At 37.4% G+C, this 21471-nt stretch overlaps 1 protein-coding gene across 2 annotated transcripts in view; it reads left to right on the top strand.

Annotated features, from left to right (window-relative positions):
- LOC124155876 (endoglucanase 15-like) overlaps positions 1-21471 on the top strand; it is a 166748-nt gene that overhangs the window by 87093 nt on the left and 58184 nt on the right. Inside the window, exon 1 of one of the 2 annotated variants that reach the window (XM_046530041.1) lies at positions 13125-13304. The exons of the other annotated variant lie outside the window; for it this stretch is intronic. The gene's annotated coding sequence lies outside the window, so the exon portion shown is untranslated. Of the gene's footprint in view, positions 1-13124; positions 13305-21471 lie in introns of those variants that run through there. 2 annotated transcript variants of the gene reach the window in all.

Raw genomic sequence — 21471 nt, 5'->3', positions numbered from 1 at the left:
CCATCCGGGCTATTGGAAATTTCGAATTTTTCCATAAAATCTTATCTAAGCCCTTTGTCATTAGAATAATAATTTATAATTAATAATAATATATTTATTTTGTAATTTTTATAATAATTTATTAAATATCTATGTCAAAATCGCCAAAATGGTTAGCAATTTTGGTATACCTAGATATTTTAGCCGCCACTGCACCATACGGTCATAAAAACGTTACGCATACTAACAAAACATTCTTGCACATTCATGCAAAGAAAAAACATGCCAGTTACTCATGAAGGCAATCTGCCTTTGAAGCTGGAATATTAAAAAAAATATATGTTAAAATACTAGGGAAATTTAGAAATATGCATTTAGGAATATATAAGTTAGTAGGCCACACTACAAGTCAACTAAACTATTAGTAAGTCCTAAAGCTGCCTTAAAATCTCTTAGCGATCGCGGTCGTGAAATAAACAATTTTTGAACTTGAACTTGCGGAAAAACGACATTCTGAATCTATCTATTCTACAGTCAATCTCTCTTATTTTATTCTTATGATAGATTCTGATCTGCAATAGTATATTGGCGTACGTACCATATGGTTAACTTCTTCGGAAAATAAACTGCTCTTGAATTTACATAATATGTTTAGTCTTGTTTTCAGTCTACGGTCTCACGGTGTTATCCGTCCGAGCACTTCAAAGAGGTCAGTAACACTAAGAAGACTGTCGTAACGACTTTTCACGTACCTATCAACTCTTCTCTGCACGCGTTATAACTCTATTTTAAGCCTATTTTATGAGGATCCCAAACCCTGGCTGCGTATTCCAAATGGAGTCCAACGAGGGAGAATTAGCTAATTTATCTCACGACAGTTAGTACCACCTCTAGTCCCCTCCTCACTCATAGTTATTGAATGTCCAGCTCACACCCTTGACGATTCAAAGGTTTTAAAGAAGACCAAATAGGTCTTATTAGCGAATTATTACCTCTAGACCTATAATATGTACCCTTATTAGCGAGTAAATAACGATTTTCCTGTGGAGGAGCTCGTATCGAACAGAGAAGCAAAGAGGAGAGGGTAGTGATTTGGAAATCCCCAGCATTTTAGCCTGGGAGAGTTGCAAAAAGTTCTTCTGTTCTTCTTAAGCGTCTTTCATGGACCATTTTCGAGCTATCCCCAGGTTGATCTTAATGCTTTCGCTGCTTTGTTGCCCTCCTCGCTGTGGTTTCTGACGTGAAAATTGCGACAATTTGTGAAAATCGTGTGGGATTCACACCGTTATCTTAAAAACAAATTAAGGTTCATATAGTGGGTTTTCCCGTCCCATTCCCATTTTTAAATCCTCACATTTTCCCTCATTGCATCCTATCAGCATTATAAGCTCCTCTTTGTTTCCTGTGATGACGTTGCTGTTTGGTGTCTAAGTCCTTAGAGTCGCATACTTACATCCATTATATGGCTAGAGAAATTGGTTCTCTGATGGCCAATCCACATGGTAAACAATATTTTAATATTAATGGCGTGTGCACGTACTTGACATATCGATAACTAGGGCTACTACTAGGCTTGGTACTACTAGGGCTTCTGGATGAGCGGATTTGATTCAATGGGCGATTGCTGAGCGTTTGTGCTGTGGAGGTATCGATATGTTAATCTTCAAGAAAGCCAGCTATTTAATAAAACAGCGGCGGATTTAATTATGTCATTTCTTGGCATCATTTTTAGGTATATAGTACCACGGTGTGTATAATTTGTTGATATGTGCCAACCTCGACTAAGCGTAAGTCGAAAGCAGTAAAATAATATTTATTTTGACTTTAAATCCGGAATGAACATCGAATATATACAGGATATCCCGCTAAGCACAGCATGTAGTTGGTTTTTTAATTGTATAAATGGAAACGAGGAAATCTATTTTACCAGTATAAATTACAAATGAGACAAAATATATCCGTATTATTTTGAACAAGTCAATTTTAATTAAAGTTAGGTGGAATCCCATCCACTTTTATTATTTATTATCTAGTCAAATGTATGAGCGTTGAAGTTTAAGTTATTAAATGTGACTTGTTCTTTCATCTAAATCTGTTTTGATAAGGATTTAAATTATTTCTTTTTGAAAACTGGAATTACCTTCAACCTATCGCAAACGCATTTAAAGCTTTTCTGTAACGTGCGAGCACAAAAATTGATTTAACTTAGTCATGCACAAACTGTGCTAGTAACTTAATAAACCCCGTAGTGTAGGACCCAGATCTTAGGGACTCCTAAGTCCATAGAATATTGACTCATTATTTTCTGTTAAATGCTAAGGATCCACCCAATATAATAATAATAATGACCTTTAGACTTTGGTAATATATTTATTTCCTATTGGAAGATAACTGAAAGCGACAATTTTGCCTAATTTGATCCATAATGAAAATTTTAGTTTTGTCCGTTCTCCCGTGAATGACATATTACCGTTGCCAAAGCTACCGTAATGCCCTTGGAATGGAAATTCACCCATTATGCCTCCGTGAGACCTCCTTTAATAAATAACTGAAAATTAGCATTGCTATCTCGGAACCCAACTCGCCTATGCTTTACTTTTGAAGGTGTATATTGTGGACTACATTGAGACTAAGATGCATTTTACAAATGTTATCAATGATTAAAAGGTTGTATATTTTTCTTTTAACAATAAAGAATATTCAGCTCATATAGTGAAATAATCTACTTACATTTCACTCGTATACTATGGTTGCGTCTTGGGAGCTCATCTCTTGCTCTTATCTTACCATTTTTCTAAACACTGAATTTATTTCTTGAATTTTACTTATTCCTTATGGGTGAAATTAATTTATACTTAAACAATGAATTTATATTTATGTGATTACTCTAACGAAGTCAGATTCTAGCAATAGCGTCTGTCGATCAATTCTCTACAAATTCTTATATTTATGGATAGTGTATAGCTTAAGATAATTTCACTGAATTCCATTAAAAATTATCTTCCTTCGAGCAGGAATCATATTTGTGGCCTGAATGACCTCTAAACATGGACGTGTATTAATTTTTGATCGAAGTACTTGAAAGTTGAAATATATTTATTGCTCCGCAGTACTTTCTTTATGACACAATATGATCTCTGAAAAGATTCAATTTGGTCGATATAGTTTTGTGATATGAACGTTGATAAACACAAAGCTACTCTTGTAGGAATCGCCAAATTCTTCGCATTAAAAATGCTGTGATAAGAAAATTTTAAAAATACACTCCGGTTCCGAATATTAAAATCACTGTTGTGAAGTGAAAGTCATGTTCAAAAACTGGAACTGTCGTACTAATATTTTCAAGAGAAAAAAACAATGAAACTTCGTGGAAAACTGACATCATCACATATCCGTAGCTGCACTCATAGTCAGACTAACCATTTATAGGATTAGCGTTTGGATCACGGATACATGTATCAATTGTCCCCTCAGGCTATTTTTGGTCAATTTCAGACTGAAATCTGTGTCACAAACGCATTTGTACCTACGGGCGAGCGATTTCCCTCGTAACTCCTTTAAGTTCGGCCTATTATATTGACAGATGACGGTTGTGATTCGGAAAAAAGCGTAATCATACGTTTCAGTTAAATTATAAGATGGATGGTTGGATAAACCCCACGTCTATGGAGTTCTTGGGAAAACAGAGGCAAGCACAAGAGAGCCTGTGGGGATACATTCATTCACAAAAAAATTTGTTCAAAATTTGTCGGCATCTCTCCATTTGGTTTTCACATTCCGGCTTTAACGTCGGTATGGTGTTGACTTCTTAAAATTTGAATTACTTTCCTTTGTCTATGGAAAAATGCATTTTTATCAACTTTTTTCCAGTTTTGAAATTCTACTTCTTGTCGTTCAGCCTCAGTTTTCGCTTGAATGAAGTAAGAAAATTCAATTATGCACTTCGTCGTCCACCTTCCGCATCATAAAATTAAGCTCTTTTTTTCTTTCTGCGGAAGGATTGAATTTCATTTGTCATATCCCATCCTCATTTTGTATTCTCATAATTTTTTTATCGTTATGGTGGTAAATATTCATATCTAAAATTTCACATGTGTCTTCTCCTTTGTACTTACGTTTGGTAAACAGTACAAACAATATGACATGAAGGTGGATCGTGACAAGACCAAGGTTTTGCAATTTTGCGATTCGAGCCAGAAATTTGAGGCCTTACATGAGAGTAGATGGACTCAGATTTTAGCGGATGAAACAGTTACGCTCTTTGAGTGGAACATAAGAGTGGAGCGGAGACAGACTTAAAGATATCAGGTAGAGAACAGCCAAAGAAGGCACTCATAGTTAAAGAAAAGAGTTAATGAGATATCATTGTTTAATTATTTCAATAAAATGCTCTTTCGAAATCTGATATGAAATTTCGCTTCTAGTCATCTAGCTTTGGGGTGGCATAAGTGAACGCTGTGAGAGGGGGAAAGGAAAAGACTTACGGGCTCCGTATGTGGATGCGGTGGAGAATAGAGAAAGCCAAATGAACGGAAAGGAAAAGGAACTAGAAAGTAAGTTCCATTGTTGGCGTGGAGAGGAAACTTCTTGTGGAGGTTTGAAGGGTACAAAACGAAGGTTATGGTCGATCGAGGACAAAACGAATGGGGATGATAAAAACCATACTCGTAATATAAAGTACAGGACAAAATTATGTAAAATACACACTTGATTGTGAATTGTTTTTTTCTTATAAGTAAGTGCTCAACGTCACATTTTAACTGTAGGACAGGTGTCAGAAGATTCCATTTTGAGACATTTGAGTTCAAATGCTACAAGTTATTTAGCCATTTCATTTACAATTTACATACGGAATGCGTATCTTTAAGAATTATTGCTTATTATAACGATGATTTTCTAATTGAGTCGTGATATTTTTTCAGAAAGTTGTACTAATATATGTTAATCACCTAGAAGGAGGTATGTAGATTTTTGTATTTCATTTAAATGCCTAAGAGGGCGCATTAACCTCGTTGTATTGGTCTTTTTACCTTCTGATCTCCTTGTTAAAACTCATCATGAAATTCTCATGTTTTTTCCTCAATTTTGTCTAGTAATGTCTCCGGTAAATTTATGCATTTGGTATTCAAGAAAATTTTGAAATGGATTATCTGTTTGTATCTAAAAATCCAAGACAATTGTAGAGTTTCAAACAAGCAATATATTTGGATAAAATAGCAAATGCAACTGGTCAACGGGGAGTGATGCGTCTGAAGGAATCTTAATACCTAAAGGAGTTTGAATAGTGTAATTCAGTTTTATGCCGATGCGAAAGCCTGTTATGTGCACGCTCATCCGTACTCTTCTATATTTTGCGTATCTACATATTATAAAATAATGTATAATATTATGTCTACTTAATATTTGAAGGATTTTTTAGCACAGTACCTCAATTTTGCATTACCTCTGTCATATGGTGCCTGGTAATTACATCAAATTTCGTAGTAATGTCTAATCTACTAATTTCTCGAGTTCTGTGTAAGTTCTATGGTGCCCATTGGCAAGAGAACTGCAATACCTCTTCCGGCGAAAGTTTTTATTTGGTTCATTTCATTGTACCTCAAGGGCTCAGTTTCGTTCGCCAAAAATTCCTAGGAGATTGAATTTTGCTTTCTAATTTCGTGTGTTCGGCAGGCGCCGATGTTCTTCAACACAATCTGGACATCGCAATGACAAATTCCTGATCTCTAGGCTGCATCTTAAAAACGATGGGTTTCCATTAAATATAAGCTTATATTTGTTTTTTTATTAATTCTAATGGAAGTAGATTGTATGGCGGATGGGGTATTGCTTTTTTGGTTTTGGAGACATGTCTTACGTTTTGCCTTCGAAAATCATGAGCTACGAGGCTATCTCATCCCATCCCTCCCTTACCATCCATTCAAGGGGATTAAAATGGTCCGGCGTTCTCTATGTCTGTGGGCAAGAAAATTGCGATCTGCCTCTTCCCATTCCATTCTCTCGGGATGATTGAAGGAGGGAAATAATGCCGAAAATTATGCGTTCGCGCGCTTTGATTACGCCCAGCAGAGCGGCAGTTTTTTCTTCTCCCGCGCCATTCGACTGGGCGGGAAGATGTTTGATTTACGCATTCGTCGTCATCCTCCGCCGCGGGCGGCGGATTTGGGAACTATGGCGATGAATGAGGAAAGTAAATGGCGAAGAACTCGAGCGAAGGAGGGTGCTTTTTGCGGAGTCGAAAAGACTTTTTATTTATTTTTTTTCTTTTCGTGAAAGGGGAATCGCTCCAAGCATGAATATTAAAATCACGAGTACTCGATTAGTTCATGGCGACAAGTCTGCGCGCCCGGGTTAAATGCTTTCCAGGTATTCCGCCGTTTTTTTATCTTCTCTTCAAGGCGTCAGCTCTTATACAATGGAGTAAGGTCTTAACGTACTATTAAGACATTCTTCTTCGACAAAAATCTCTGGAATCAGATCCCATTTCCCTCACGTACTGCGTCAAAAACCTTGATCAGCCTACTCGTGAAATCGTGGTTGTATTTTCTCTCCATTCTCCATCTTTTGTTTCGTGAACGTGCGCTTTATTCAAAGGACCGCCTCACACTTTCGTGGCCAATTAACATATTTATGGCAGAAGACGGACAAAACGAATTCCGACCGAAGAAATCTTGAAAAGTTGCTCTCGCTGATGCGTTGTCGTTGCTGATTCTCGGAATTGACTGTGTCTAACTGGTAATGCATTTGGATCAAACAAATAGCTCCGTTTATAGTATTTACCCGTCACGGTGGCTCAAGTTTTCCAGGATTCAATCGTAATTACAGTTTCCTACTCGGAATCATTATTGTTTTGCGTTCACGAGTCTTACTTCATATCGATAAACAATTGAAATGAAATTTAAAGAAGTTTTATGACTCGTGGCGGCCGTATTAATGAATATTCACCAATTCGGCCAAGACGTTATGACGAGTGCTTAGGTTTTTTTTCTGGCGTTCATTGGGAAAAACCCAGTTTTATGATGTCTTTCTGTGGACAAATATACAGTAGTGTAGCATATTATACTACCCACTTCCGACCACTGACTGACTGACTGATTCATACAAATGTTTTGGGGTGACGAGACGAGACACGACAAAAAGTCATGCAATCAACCACCTCTAACATCGTCTGAAAATTGTCGGAACACTACATTTTCTATCTATTACAGTGTTGCCGACTGACTCCTCTTTTTGGGGACTGGTGGTGAAAAAAAGTCGATGGTAATGTGGAATGTGAATATCTCAGAGAAGCTTGTTAATGACACCAAAGCCATTGCGATAGCTATTAGTCCACAGTCCACACCAAACAGTCAAAAAGCCTGGAAGCGAAGAACTGTTTGGTATTCCTAGGATTCAGTTTAATTAGGTTAGTTATCACAGAAAAAACAATCCTTGAGAAACAATCAGCAAACAAAAATTATGAGAACTGGCAGAGGGACCAGAGAGGTCTCGGGGTCAGAGTTTCCCCATCGAGCGGAAGCGAGTCCATTCCCAAAATTATTACGAATTGAAGAGAAATTTCCTATTTTACCTCGCTCTCATGATGTCACCTCAAATTTGGAACAAAATCGTTTTCATTAATTTTTGAAAGAATATTGGCTTCTGTATTACCAGATTGAAAGGATTTTGTAATGAAATTATCTGTTCCCAACATCAGCATCACTGATGGATTGAAAATCAAGTTCTGGTCCAATTGGCAATATCGTGGGCGTATTGTTTGCCTGCTAATTTTATTTATAATGGTTAATGTGGTATAAGCGTTAAAAATCTGTCTTTTGGAGGTGATTATATTGAAATTAGAGCTTTTCAGGTGGATGGAAATATTGACGGGCGGTTAACTCTATAAAGTGTCGAAGGCTATGGAGCTTGACGCCCGAGTCCCCCCCAGGGGTTCCCACGTTTCCCCAGTGTCCCTCTGCCAGTTCGTACAAGTTTTGTTTGCTGTTTGTTCCTTAAGGATTGTTTTTTCTGTGATAACTAACCTACTTAAATTGAATCCTAGGAATACCAAACAGTTCTTGGCTTCCAGGCTTTTTGACTTGAAGATGACGGCGTGTTGAGGTTTAGAAAAATCATGAATGCACCCGCGGATACCTTTACTCGGCTGAAAACCCGAGATGATTCACAGGGATATCTCCGGGAAAATCCACGATCAAAAATTGATTTATCTCATTCCCAGTAACTTGGCAGTAAAATTTATTCTCATTGATGTACTAGTCGAGAGAATTGAATGAGAAAAAGAGGGTTGACGCGTCAATCACGTTTCTCTTTAACTCGGATATTTGCAAATGAAACGGCACACCCGCCTGATGAATATTCAAAATCTCTTCGAATAATTTCTGCGATACCCTTTTGATCTACCTCTCGGGAAATGGGTGCGTGAAATCCAAGTGGCGCATTTGTGAAGACGAAGTGACCGGCGACCGCCCCAAATATGGCGGGAGTCGAGCTTGGTTTCCCCGGCGACGCAGTAGTCACGTCTCCCCCCTTACGTACATATGTGGGATTTCCCAGGAAATCTTCGAAAAAAATAGAATCCCTACGAGGCGCACGATGATCGTCCCCGGAGATCATCCATTCTTGGATGACCGGAGGAAACGTGGGGATCCGGTTGGCGTGGTGTGGTTCAGAGTGATGGCTTCGCACCCTGAGGGCTCGGGTTCTAGACGGAAAGGCAGTCGGGATATTTTTTTCAGAGGAACGCATAAAATCGCTTCCGGCTTGATTTTGTGGAAGTTCGATACATCTATGATAAAAGAACACAAATGGCAATTGACACACTTTTAATTCAAAACTCAACAACCGAAAATGGTTTCAACACATCGTGTCGTAAACAATAAAAATTTATGGTACTTCTTCACACGACTTATTCAAGACGACCGGTCTCGTCGCAGAGGCGACATCAACAGGTACAGAAATCGTTATTTTTACAGTTATTTTGTTGTTGTTTATCTGGTTGCTATAAACAAAAATGTAAGTTGAAGTACAAGTAAGTCGTCTGGAATAAATCGTGTGAATAAGTACCATAACTTTTTATTGTTCACAATGGATTTTCACAAAGTAAAGCCAGAAACAATCGAGTTTACATTGAGTAATTTTCAAAATTTCTGACCTTGAAAATGGCGCAATGTGTTGAAACCATGGTCGGCCGTTGAGTTTTGGGTTAAAAGTGTGGAAATTACCATTTATCATGGATTTTCAGAGGAAACTTGATCATTTCTTGTGTACTGAATGGAGGGTACATAACGTTCTACACTGCCATCGTCGTACGATGTGGATAATATTTGTTATATATTGCGAGCCACCTCTGTGGTGTTGGGCATTGGGGTAATTAATCTTCAGCATTCAATTCGTCTCATGCGAATTGCATAGCTATCGGAAAATATAATAATAAATATAGCTAGCATATATCTGTGCAGGTGGTGTGACCTTCTAACAAGAATGCTATCAAAGACAATACTCAGCGGAAGACAGCCTTACGTAGGAATCTAAAATTTGGTAACGCTAGGAACTTAACCAAAATGATGAAGCCTTTGTGCAAGGTTTTGAAATAAACAAAGGTTTTATCGTGGAGAAATAAAGGCCAACAAATATTTAAACAATGCTAATATAAAAAAATCAGTACTCATGTAAAAAATACTAAATAATAGTAGATCTAATACAAGTAGATCCTCGGTGGCGGCAGGGTAAATTCACCGCTTGCCAAACGGAAATTCGCGGGTTCGAGCCCCGCCTGGTTGAGTTATCGTTGCCTCTACCTCTACCTACGGAATGAGTGTTTGTGGTCGCATTACGCAATTTCTCGATAGTTTCACCCGCTCTAAAAGCCTGAAATGTGCTATTTTCGGGGCGATGGTGCTAACTAAAAGAAAAAAAGAAAAAACTTGCAATCAGAAGTCCTAGCGAGTGCAGCAGTTACTGATATAAATTGTGCATCTATTGCTCACTACCTGGTAGTTCGAGGAAAGGTAAGCAATCTTAAAAATAACAGCAAAATCTGACAGCGATTTAAAGATATAAAATTTATATTATTTTAGCTTTGTGTTCTAGATTTTAGAGAGCAATAGTTGTTAATGTCAATTTCATTACAAGCAGTGGTAGTGAATTTTAGGTAAACAGCTGAGACGGCTATAGCCGACTTTGGGTTAAGATTCACCATTCCTTCTAGTTTCTTCGAGACGAAAATAAGATGCTAAAATAATGACGGGTGCCGCAGGTTGGCCTCCTTCTAGAGGTTATTAATATGAAGAGGATCTTCTTCATCCATATATTTGATGGCAACTAAATACCTAAAATAAACTCTTCTTTACAATAACGTGAAATGAATCTACTTCGCGGAAGAAACTTAGCAGAAGATAGCGTCTAGAATATTCCTTTCAAGTTAAAATGGTACTTCATCTGTGATTAGTGGCACAAATTCATATTAATGGAAAATTTTAATGGTAAAGACTTTTATTCGCGGGTGTTGATTATTTGAATTGTCAATCAGTACTGCGAGAATGTATAAAGAGGTAGTACACAGAGAAGTAACCTGTGTAATGGTCAAAACCAAAAATAAAATAGCATTGGAAGGCCGAATGTCTTTGTGAGTTATTCGTACTTAGTTTTAGGATTGAAATTGGCTTCCCATACTCTTTTAAAGTATAAAGTTAAATTCACTTTTGAAATTGTAATACTGTTTTTTCATTATTTAAATTGATAGTTATCATTTTGAATTTATGTAAGGTCTTGCGTAGTGCTTACTGATGATATGCAAATGTAAGTTGAGCAGTGCACATGAGGAAAAAAAGACATTCAGCTAGTTCATTTGAACCTCTTGAATCATGAATGAAAAGATCATATCCAGGTAGTACGCCGATAAAATATGCCCACCGATATGATAAGTACTTTAAATATTTTAAGATGCGGATAATCTGTGAATCAGTGTGCCATTAGGTAGAATCTTCGAGTTCGCGATATATCCAGATTGATTGCAATTTTCTATTGAGGCGTCGAGGTTCGTCAGTGTAGGAAGGATTTGCTTAGAAAGTGTAAGGCAGATATAAATTAGCTTTTCAAGTATAGCGTTTTTATCCTTAAAACCTCGATGGACCATGCTATCCGGCACGCAAGAATCCCAAAATTTATTTATATTACTGGGAATGCTGGATGACATTTGGAAACTAGGAAATTTCAATTATGGCTCCTTTTGAAATACCTTAATTGGCTAAATACACGACTAAAAATCATCAGCTTTAATATCTGCAAATAGGGATTATTTTTAGCACCTTTTTAATTAAGTAAATTCTCTCTCACATTGTTACCTGAATCAATGTGAAAGGTTCGATAACATTGTAGCAATTACCTTATAGCACGGTCTTAAATCCCGCAGAGAATATTAATGGATCTTTCGATTCCTTTTCATCAGGATTCCCTAATGTTTATCATATGTTTATCCAATATTTCTTCACTCCTAAAAGTTTTTCTTCCCTTCATCTCTGATAAAATGCATATCTATCGATTTTGAAAAATTTCACTAAAAGTAATTAATGGTAAAAATTGTGATGATCCTGTTTCAGCATTTGCTCGGCGAGCTCCGATGGAAAATTCACAATATTAACAGGGAAAAACTATAAATTAAAAAAAATTAATCCGTGGTATGGGACTTAATCATCGTGAACTGAGGGACAATAGTTAAAAATACTTTGGAGCTTCCAAACCATAACTCCATAATATATGCGAATTGCCTCGGTAACCAATTTTCTTACCTTCAAAAGTTAAGCCAACTTTGAGTTTTCCTAAGCAGTGGAAATTGGTATAAGCTATTCCGTGGGAAATATTTCGAATCGCTCATCTCACGATTGATTAAATTTTATCTCTCTTAACTTATTTTCGCTAATTCTTTACCTTTCCTGCAATATGAAATGTGTCGAATTTTAATATACTATCTCCCAAAATGGAAGGTACTGTAATTGTAATTCTTTCTATTAAAAATAAAATTTGGAAGTCACAAACATTAAATTATCGACTGTCACAGTCGCTATTTATGTACTTGATAATGGTTTGATAGCCGACACTGGTCGCCATTTCCTTAAATAAATATTGGAAATCACGAAGTGTTATCATTGCTAATAAGGACCACCTTCCACCTCGTTCAAGCTTCTGGTTTCCAAGTAATTCATCTACATCTACATAATACCCTGCGAGCCACCTCTAGGGTGTTTGGCAGGGGGTGATCAATCACCAGCATGCAGCATGCATTTGGACTCCCACATGCACACCACACCGTCCAAAAAACGTCCCGTATAATAACAAACTATACTACTATATGCTGTTAGAAATAGAATATAGAATAGAAATTCAGAAACATGCATTAAGTTTTACATAGGTTAGTAGGCTACACTACAAGTCATGCAATCTATTTACGAGTTCTATTGCTGCCGTTATAATCTCTTATCGATCGTGGAAAAAATGACATTCGGAATCTGTCTGTTCTGCAATCTATCTCTCTTATTTTATTTATATGATCTGATCTTCCGTAGTACGTTGGCGTCCGCAAGATATGGTTAACTTCGTCAGAAAAGACACTGCTCTTGAATTTATCTAAAAGGTTTAGTCTATTTTTCAATCTACGGTCCGACAGAGATTCCCATCCGAGTTTATCTAAGAGGTCAGTTACACTAGCAAGACTAATTCACGCATCTCTGCTCCTGAGATAGAAACTACTCCGGTCAGTACACCGATTTGTAGTGTAGCGTGATTGGTAGGTACCGACATTCGTTGTTTCATGTTTCAAGGGAGCGGCGTCGTGCGGATTGATGCAATCGCGGAGGCGTTTGCCAACGCCCGTCCCGGATAAATAATTGAATAGTTCCGAGAATTTCGCCGTCCCCCACACCCCTTCCACAACATTCCCCTCCGAAGGGGGACCGGCCGGCAATCTTCCTCGCGAGCGAAAGACGTCCGCGTATCAAAAAATTTGAGCAAAAGAGCGATGGGGGTGGGGGTTAAGCAGAGACGAAAGGGTGGGGAGTGGACCCCACTCAATGGAGAGAGGGAAGGGGGTGTATTTAGGCTATAAAAAGGGTCCGACGAGATCCGGGAGTTTCAGAAAACTCAGGCCCGCTCCACAGTAAGGACCTCTCCCCGCTTAAGTATCCGTCCACGGCTTTTCTTTTTTTAATAAACGGGAGGAAGTGATAGATACAGTGTATTCTTCGTCCGCGTCGTTTGCTCCTGCACATTCGGTCATCGGCGGACCTTGAACGAGTCATCTCCGTAGCGGAAGTTCCGAGGCGTTGCGCACGGTAAGTCCTCAGTTCCTATTTTGGGTGATGTTGTCTCTGCTGCTCACGGGGGATGTGTCATCGGTCACCGCTCTCTACTGGGATAATATGTCGAGGAGTCATTCCCGCATCTTGGGGGCTATTTTTTTTCGGAGTGGTCTAAATGTGCGTATTCCCCCGCAAGGTGCCTCAATAGGCGTGTGCCGGGTGGTGTTAAAATCACCAACCGTTTATTTGCTAGAGAATCCAAGAAATAAGAAATGAAAATTGTGCCTGGTTTGCCTGAGTTCACTTCAACCAAGCATTAATAAAATTTGTTTAACGTTTCTCGTGATTTCCACCGGGTTAAAAACTCCATATTAGCCGAAGTTTCGAGCTTCGACTCGGGGCTCATCCTCAGGGCTGCCGAATATCGTTTTGTTTGTTTTTTGGTTGTTAAGTCTCATTGTCACAATGCAGTTGGTGTATCGAATTACAAAGTCTTTATAAATTTACTAAATTTTCTTAAATACATTTACTAAAATGCATAATGTCAATTCCTTTTGTGTTTTTTAGTTAAAGTCTATTTCCGTACATAATGTTTTTTTCTATATCTGAAATTTCGGGGAAATTGTTCAAGTACCTCAGGATAGGTCAGCAACGTCAAAAAATAACGTCGGCTAAAATGAAATATTAACCCTGTGGGAATCCCGAGAAAGGTTTGCCCACGTTACTCGCCAGAAAAGCGTAAAATATTTTTTATTAGATTCGTTTATTGCTTTGCGGAAAAATTCGTTGATCTCTCCTTTCCGCAAAATATATCTCTTATTTTACCTTTTTTGTCGGAATTATGAATATAGTGAGGTTCTAAGATAATGTTCTCCGTATTGTTTAGTAATATTTCTATTCTTAATTGCTCGATCAATCTCAGCCTAGCACGTAGCCTATCAGTCTTTAACGGCTCCTGGCTTTGATAAAGTATAAAGTGGTAAGAACGATCCATTTTCCTTACCTTACAGGCACACTTTTCGAAGCTGACGGTACGCATAAGGAAACATCTAAATAAATAATAAGTGATATTGACGTTATTAGAGTTATTTAATATATATGAGTGGGTGAGAAGCCAAGGGGTACAGGTGATTTCCTTTTATTAAACATGGGTAGGAACAGAAATTGGGTACAGAAAACAAACCAGATCAATTCGATGTTTGGTAGTGCATTTGATTTTCCACTCGATGTCTGCACAGATCTGAGACTCACTCGTATCCCTTGGCAACCAATTTTTAGTTTGTTTCTTCTAACAATTAACTTTACCTAACTCTGTTGAGAAAAAATCACTTGTACCCCTTGAATTCTCAACCCCTCATATGTTATATGTACCTGCATTACTCACATTCTTGGAAACACGACACTACCAATCCATTTTCAATTGACCCACTGGTTTCCAAGATAGCAGAGGTTTGCGTTGTTTACAAAACCTCCATAAATTTTAGTGTTATAAACAATTGATTTTCGGAAAACTGCTAATAATAGATGCGGTTTTCTTATATCAAGTTACTGAAACAAAAAATACGGGAATACCAAGCGTTCGAAGCTGGGCAACTTTATTTTACGAGCAAAAAACGGGTACTTTTTTTAGAAAAAATTAATTACAGGAAATACTATGTAGCCGAAGTTTTTAAAAAAATAAATGATACAACGTAGAAATAAACTTTCTTTCGTGTACTATTTGCTGCATTGAAATTGATTGCTTCAGTTAGACGCTAGAGCTCCTCAAACTCGGGTGTCTTTTTTGTACATACACTAGATAGTGTTGCAGGTATTGGAGTGAATTAAGCATGCTTGAAGGGAGCGAACTATTGCCATGTTATTGCACTTGCCATTTTGGTAGCACCTACATTTAGCTAAGGGAATACTTGAGAGAAATAGCCATCACCTTCCCCGTATCCTAGAGTTGGTTCTTAGGGTAGCATGTAAACGAAGATTGCTTTGGTTAATTACGTAACAATTTTCGATTGAAATACATGAATCGTATTTAATTCGCATTCTCACGACTACAACGCACTTGAGCTATTCAAAATTTGCAGAATAACGGCTTCCTTTGATAACACTAAAAAAAGTGGGAGGGAAATATCACATAGTGGTTATTCATAGAGAATTCAAAGTCGAATGGCGTCAGTTATGTGCAAATTCAATATTTTAGATTTGTTCGCTTAAGCCCATTTATTTTTCCAGGGAAGGTTAAGCCCTGACGATTGATAAATAAAATAATTAAATGTTAGCCGAATGGGAAGTACGCAGTTTTTGTCTTACATTTTCGTAATTTTTCAGAGACCAAATATTCAATTAATATTCAAGAGAAGACAATGCCAACAGCTGTCAAAAATATGTAAAATTGAAAACAATACTTGTTATAAATGACCTTCATTTACCCGTATATTCAGAAATCAGATTTTTAGTTGGTAGGTATCGAATTAGAGGGTGCAGTTTTGTATTCAGCTACTGGCCTCTGATCCTTGAAATTATCTTAATTGATCCTTCATACACAAGTGAATGGCCAAATTCCTAATAAAGTGAAGTCGTATATATAAACTGATGTCACTAAAAATACTTGATTCTGTGCAGCAGTGGCGTAACTAGGAATATGCTTTGGGGGAAGATGAGACGGCCTGGGATGACGAACCCCCGTGGCAACGGGGTCCGCGAAAGTTTTTGAAAAATGGCATGCCTCATGGAAATACATTTTACATCATTTTGGCACTAAAAATTCAACTTTGAGCAAATGCAGTTATTATACGTGAAAACTTGACAATAGTTATAAAAAAAAAATTTTTATTTCTCTGAGGCTTTGGGGGGGGGGGGTCTATCCCCTTATTCCCCCATAGTAGATATTTGGATACATATAACATTCACTTGTATTGGAATTGAAATAATTTGCCGTACATATTTTCAAGTCGATTAATTTTCCTGCTTTGATAAAACATCCCGAGGCTGCAATCAAGATGTCTGCTAAATGCGAACGCATAGCAAGACTGTATCACAGAGAGTAATTTGTTTTTAGAAGATAGCAGATGCTTTGATCTTTCAACCGCCGCCTGCGGCGATGAATGAATTGAGGCTTTATAAGCGGTAAGTATCTTGCGATTACGATCCCCTTTAGAATTTAGCGCGGAAACGAGAATTAAAAGCTTTATCTTCCCGTTCTCGACACATGTCAAGGCAATTACATTAGGGCACTTTGGATGAAATTAAGGATCAATCTAAACAAGCCCCTCAAGGCCTTGTAGTTTCAAAGGAAGAAAAATTTAGTTACCATCGACATTAGTGTTGCTTCCTTGGTGATTTGGGCTGTCCACTACTGATCCGTTTCCCACATTCAGTTTAACATTTTTATCCCATCGAGGGAAAGGTATTTTTGGTACTGGAAGGGAATTCAGACGTATAAATTGGAATATTTGAAAGAGGCGTAAGTGATGCTTGGACTTCGTGTTGTTTTTTCCACCTGATTTATGCTATTGCATTTTTTTTGTAAGGCTTATCCTTCCAGTTTTTGGGATAGTATTTTGAGTGTTATTTAATGCTCCTCCTTGTTTCTATTTAACTAACAGAGTCATTTTATATGCTAAAAATTAATAAGGGTTTGCACTAGAAATTGGATGTTATAATCTTACGGCTCTACACTGGTGACATTTCGCCGTTTTCCGTAAAACTTTTCAACTATCATATTTGCACGATTTGCTGGTACAATTAAAAAAACTGCAGTAATTAATGCTGCACTGTGTCTTATACCATTTCAATTCTTGTTGGGCAGGAATTAACCTCTTCACTTATTAATTGATGAGCCAGAATATAACCGACATTTTTGGCTCACTTAATTATAAAAAATTAATAATTTTGTACAGTTGAATTTGTAATGCCCGCAACATGACGCTTATTTTAGCCTATTTGGTACCATGGATATATTTACGGAAATTATATTCAAATAGTCTATTTGTCTTGAGTATTGCGCATGAAATGATCGAGTCAACATTTTTTGAAGAGGTCCCTTTGCACCCCTCTTTTTTCTTTCCGTCTCGAGTCAAGCGAGTCCAAGGAATGTCATTCTATATTTATTGCCTTCTCCCGAAATTCTCTGAATAGAATCCTCAGTGTGTCCTCCTTAGTGTGTGTGTGTGTGTGAATATGTTTGCAGTTATGGTTGTGGGTTGACCCGGTCCTATTCTCTGGTTCAAGCAACATCCTAATCTTCCGTGATCGTATACTCGACCAACGTCTATGAGATATCGAAGGAGAGGATAGAAAGCCAGTGTCTTATAGATCGATGAGCTATTCACTGAGGAGAAAATTATTGATCCAGATTGTTGGCGGAAGGATTTTTATGTAGTTCTGTAGTTGATATGCTGGAAACGGTAATTCCTGGTCTCATTTACCCATATTAGTAACTCCGTCCATTCAAAACTAGGTCTTAGTTTCATGTAAGGACACATATTCGGAAGTTAGGCATTATTGAAACATTAGATAACTTTCCCTTACATTCTTTATTCTTTAAAACATGATATAAATTACTCATGGCCCGTGACGTCAGCGAAAATGATTAAAAGTATTAGTTAAAACGGTTTTTCTGTTACATTTATTCGTTTGGTTTACTTATTTTTCTCTGGATCCTATGCGTTCCTGTTCTACGTATTATTCATTCTACATATATTAAAATCTGTCCTTTCATAATTAATTAATAGTATTATTTGTATCATGCTATAGTAGACTGCACATGAAAACTGCATTTAGATTCCTGTTAACTGACTAGGTGAAGTATGATATATTTCCTCTTTCACCCCGGGATGTCACAAAAATAAAAATATTTTCGAAGTTTCACGTTTTGATGCACTGAATTGTTGAGGCCTTTACTTTGTAGAATTCCATATTTAATGTTTGGAAGGAAATTTCTTAGCTTTTCTACAAAAACACACTTTATTGCCGGCTAGTTTCGGTTACACTGTACCATTTTCAAGACTAGTCACTAGTCTTGAAAATGGTACAGTGTAACCGAAACTAGTCGGCAATAAAGTGTGTGTTTTTGTAGAAAAGCTAAGAAATTTCCTTCCAAACATTAAGTTTCACGTTTTCACGTGAGCTTACATATTATCGAGAAAACAATAAAGCCACGATATCATGTCTGCAATTTTACGTTGAAATTTATGAAAACTTCAATTTACTTTTATTGCTGGTTGAGCTCAGCGAGGCTCGAACTAAGTTCCCATATCTTTGGAAGGTTGGGGTCTAACCGTATGATGATGTTACTATACTAATAATAAAACCATGCACCTCGTCTTTGTTAGTAACTCAAACTGCTATGATTTAACAGTACGTAATCATAATTTAATGAGCCTCCTAATACCGTAATTGCATAGAATGAGCTAAAGCTTCGGTGTCAAGTTTGAAGCCATGGACACGTTTCTTGAAAGGTTGCGGTATATTCTCGATCTGCTGATGATAATGTCGTAATTATTATTGCTCTGGTGTAGATAGGCCTGTTTAACAATCTAATATGTTAAATTACACTTTGATTGGCTCTTTTCGATTTGCTGGGGATTAGTCAAGAGCGATGACTTTAAAGTTCAAATGATTTTTTCCGAGTTTTCACCACTGTTTTTTTTACGGAAGAGCGTTAATGTGATAAATTATTTTTTGCTGGTATGGTCAAGAGTTTCTTTTCCCTGAATGATTTTTATTTTTGCTTGAGTAATCTGCAATAATATATTTATCTCTTGAATTATGTCTGAGGACACCATCGCAACTAAAAAAGGAAAGACATTCTCCAATTATATAAAAATGCGCGTGACAGGTAATGGATAATACGCTCCGAAACGACTTTCTCTATTTCTCAGAAATTGAATACCGTGCGAGATAAAGGCATCTACATAGCATCATTACAGATATTTATGAAGCAACCACACAAAATGCGATTCACGACCAGCTAAAATTTCTATTGCGCTCAAAGGCACCGCAATTTATACATGCCCTCAATTAGAAGTAATCGTTTTCTTTTTTATCGATCCTCGACATTTATAGTGCTCACAGAAATGAGCCTTTTTAAATTTTGAGTATTTAAAAATGAGTATTTTCTGGCCTGCTAATGTGTGATGATGTTCGGAGGTGGAGAAATACGGCCATCAAGGAAAATTCGGATGAACTGGTTATATTCGCAAAGCATAATCCTTGCTTCTTCCTTGTACGATTAATATTTTTGGCAGATCCTTTTACATACTCAATCTAAAAATACGCACCACTGGTCATATACAACGCCGCGGCATGAATATCTCTTTTCCCAAGAAATTATATATTTTATGAAGTTTCTTATGTATTATCAGTATTTTGCCACAAACATTTTGGGTAAATAAGGTCTCATCGACAACACCAGTAGCAAAATTAATCGCTGAATATCATTCAGTGTGTTTTATTGAGATTAGTTCGTATAGAAAAATTGTGTCTCAATCCACAGTAGTTGATCCTCCAGCGCAGTGGATCATGATGACCTGAAGGTTGAAGGTAGTTGTTTCTGAAAAAAATTGGAGGATTGCGGAAACATATAGCTACGTAAAATTGTAGCATTCGTCCATCATGATCCAATAATCACTTGCGTTACATTCTCATGCCACATCGATTAGCTGCGTGTTGTCAATGCGGAGAAAATAGAGGAGTAGCTGGGAAAAAAAGCGTTCAACATTGAGGTCATCCGAGCCGGCATGCGCTAGTACTTCAGCTTCCTTTTGCTCTGCTCCCTGATATCTCTCGTTTCTTGCTGCTGATTACGTCACTGCCGATATGAGGAAGTCTATTTAGAAATGAATTGATTGCGTAATGACTTCCAACAGGCAAAATTTGTAAACATTAGCGCAAGAACAAAAATGTATTTTTTAGGAAGAATCAAACACGTGCATATTTTTGTGAAACCGATTTAATTAAGACGATACGTTGAATTTAATTAATTAATATAGCTACGTTATTTTTAGTTGAATTCTTCCGCTGTATAGGCCTTTAACGAATTTTCTGCGGGGTAGTGAGTACAAAAAATAAAATAATATGAAAAATTTAATGATATAGTTCTCCCTGACTCATTCAAGAAGGAGTTTCCTTGCGTCAGCGCCTTTGACTCACTCGTTGTTCCCATAACCTGTGTCACCAAATTTGAATTTGAGCCTGCAGTGATCTCTTCTCTTTCCCTACTTTGCCCAACACTCGACTCTATATGGAGTCCCGTTCCGGAACAACGGTCGCCATCAGTCGACGAAATCTCGACGACTTTTTGTCCACACGGCCCTTAAAAAGCTTCATGTTGTGTGTGACAAGGTCATCGATTGAACGAGACCGAGAGACAAATGAGGACGATGTGAATCAAATGCCGGGACTCAAGCTACGAATGATTTCAAAGGAATCGACAAGTATCCTTTCTCGAGGACTATATCTACATCTACATTTACATCTACAAAATATCCTTCGGGCACCTCTAAAGTGTTTGGTAGGGGAAGATCAATCACCAGCATTCAACTGGACTCCCACATGCACACCATACGATCCAAAAAACGTCACGCATATTAACAAATTATTTATCTTAAAATCTCCGGAGTGCTCGTGATACCTTCTATTCAGCCTCTTGTTCTAATTTTGGTGCTGAATTCTCGAGATAGAATCGTTGAAAAATCGTATATATGATTACGGCGCAACTTGGTCATTACGGATTGTAATGTCAACATCGATATTACGTCATTCAATTCCGCCAAACTTAGCAACCAAAGTGTAAGCATTGATAAAACCTCGGATTTATCATCAATAGATTCCAATATCTACTAAGATTTCGAATTGCATGTTGCATGCTGGTGATTGACCACCCCCTGCCAAACACCCTAGAGGTGGCTCGCAGGGTATTATGTAGATGTAGATGTATATAACGTCAACAAAATCAGACTCATAACAACAAAGTAACCTTCGTAAAAATGGCTAAAATGGGCGACGTTTACCACAGACGTGCTACGCAGACGTATTCATCAGTCATGCACAAGTATATCTTTGGATACCTACGGCCTTTCCCTCATATTTGTATGAATTTTTATTATCATACCGTATCTTGCCTTTACTTAAATATCATACTTTATTCGTTGCATAAAAACTTCATTATGATGACTTTTTTCATGTAAAATTTAAATACCACGAC

This window comes from Ischnura elegans, chromosome 3 (assembly GCF_921293095.1).
Source record: "Ischnura elegans chromosome 3, ioIscEleg1.1, whole genome shotgun sequence".
Lineage (NCBI taxonomy): Eukaryota > Metazoa > Arthropoda > Insecta > Odonata > Coenagrionidae > Ischnura > Ischnura elegans.
This window is presented reverse-complemented; position numbering and strand designations above follow the sequence as displayed.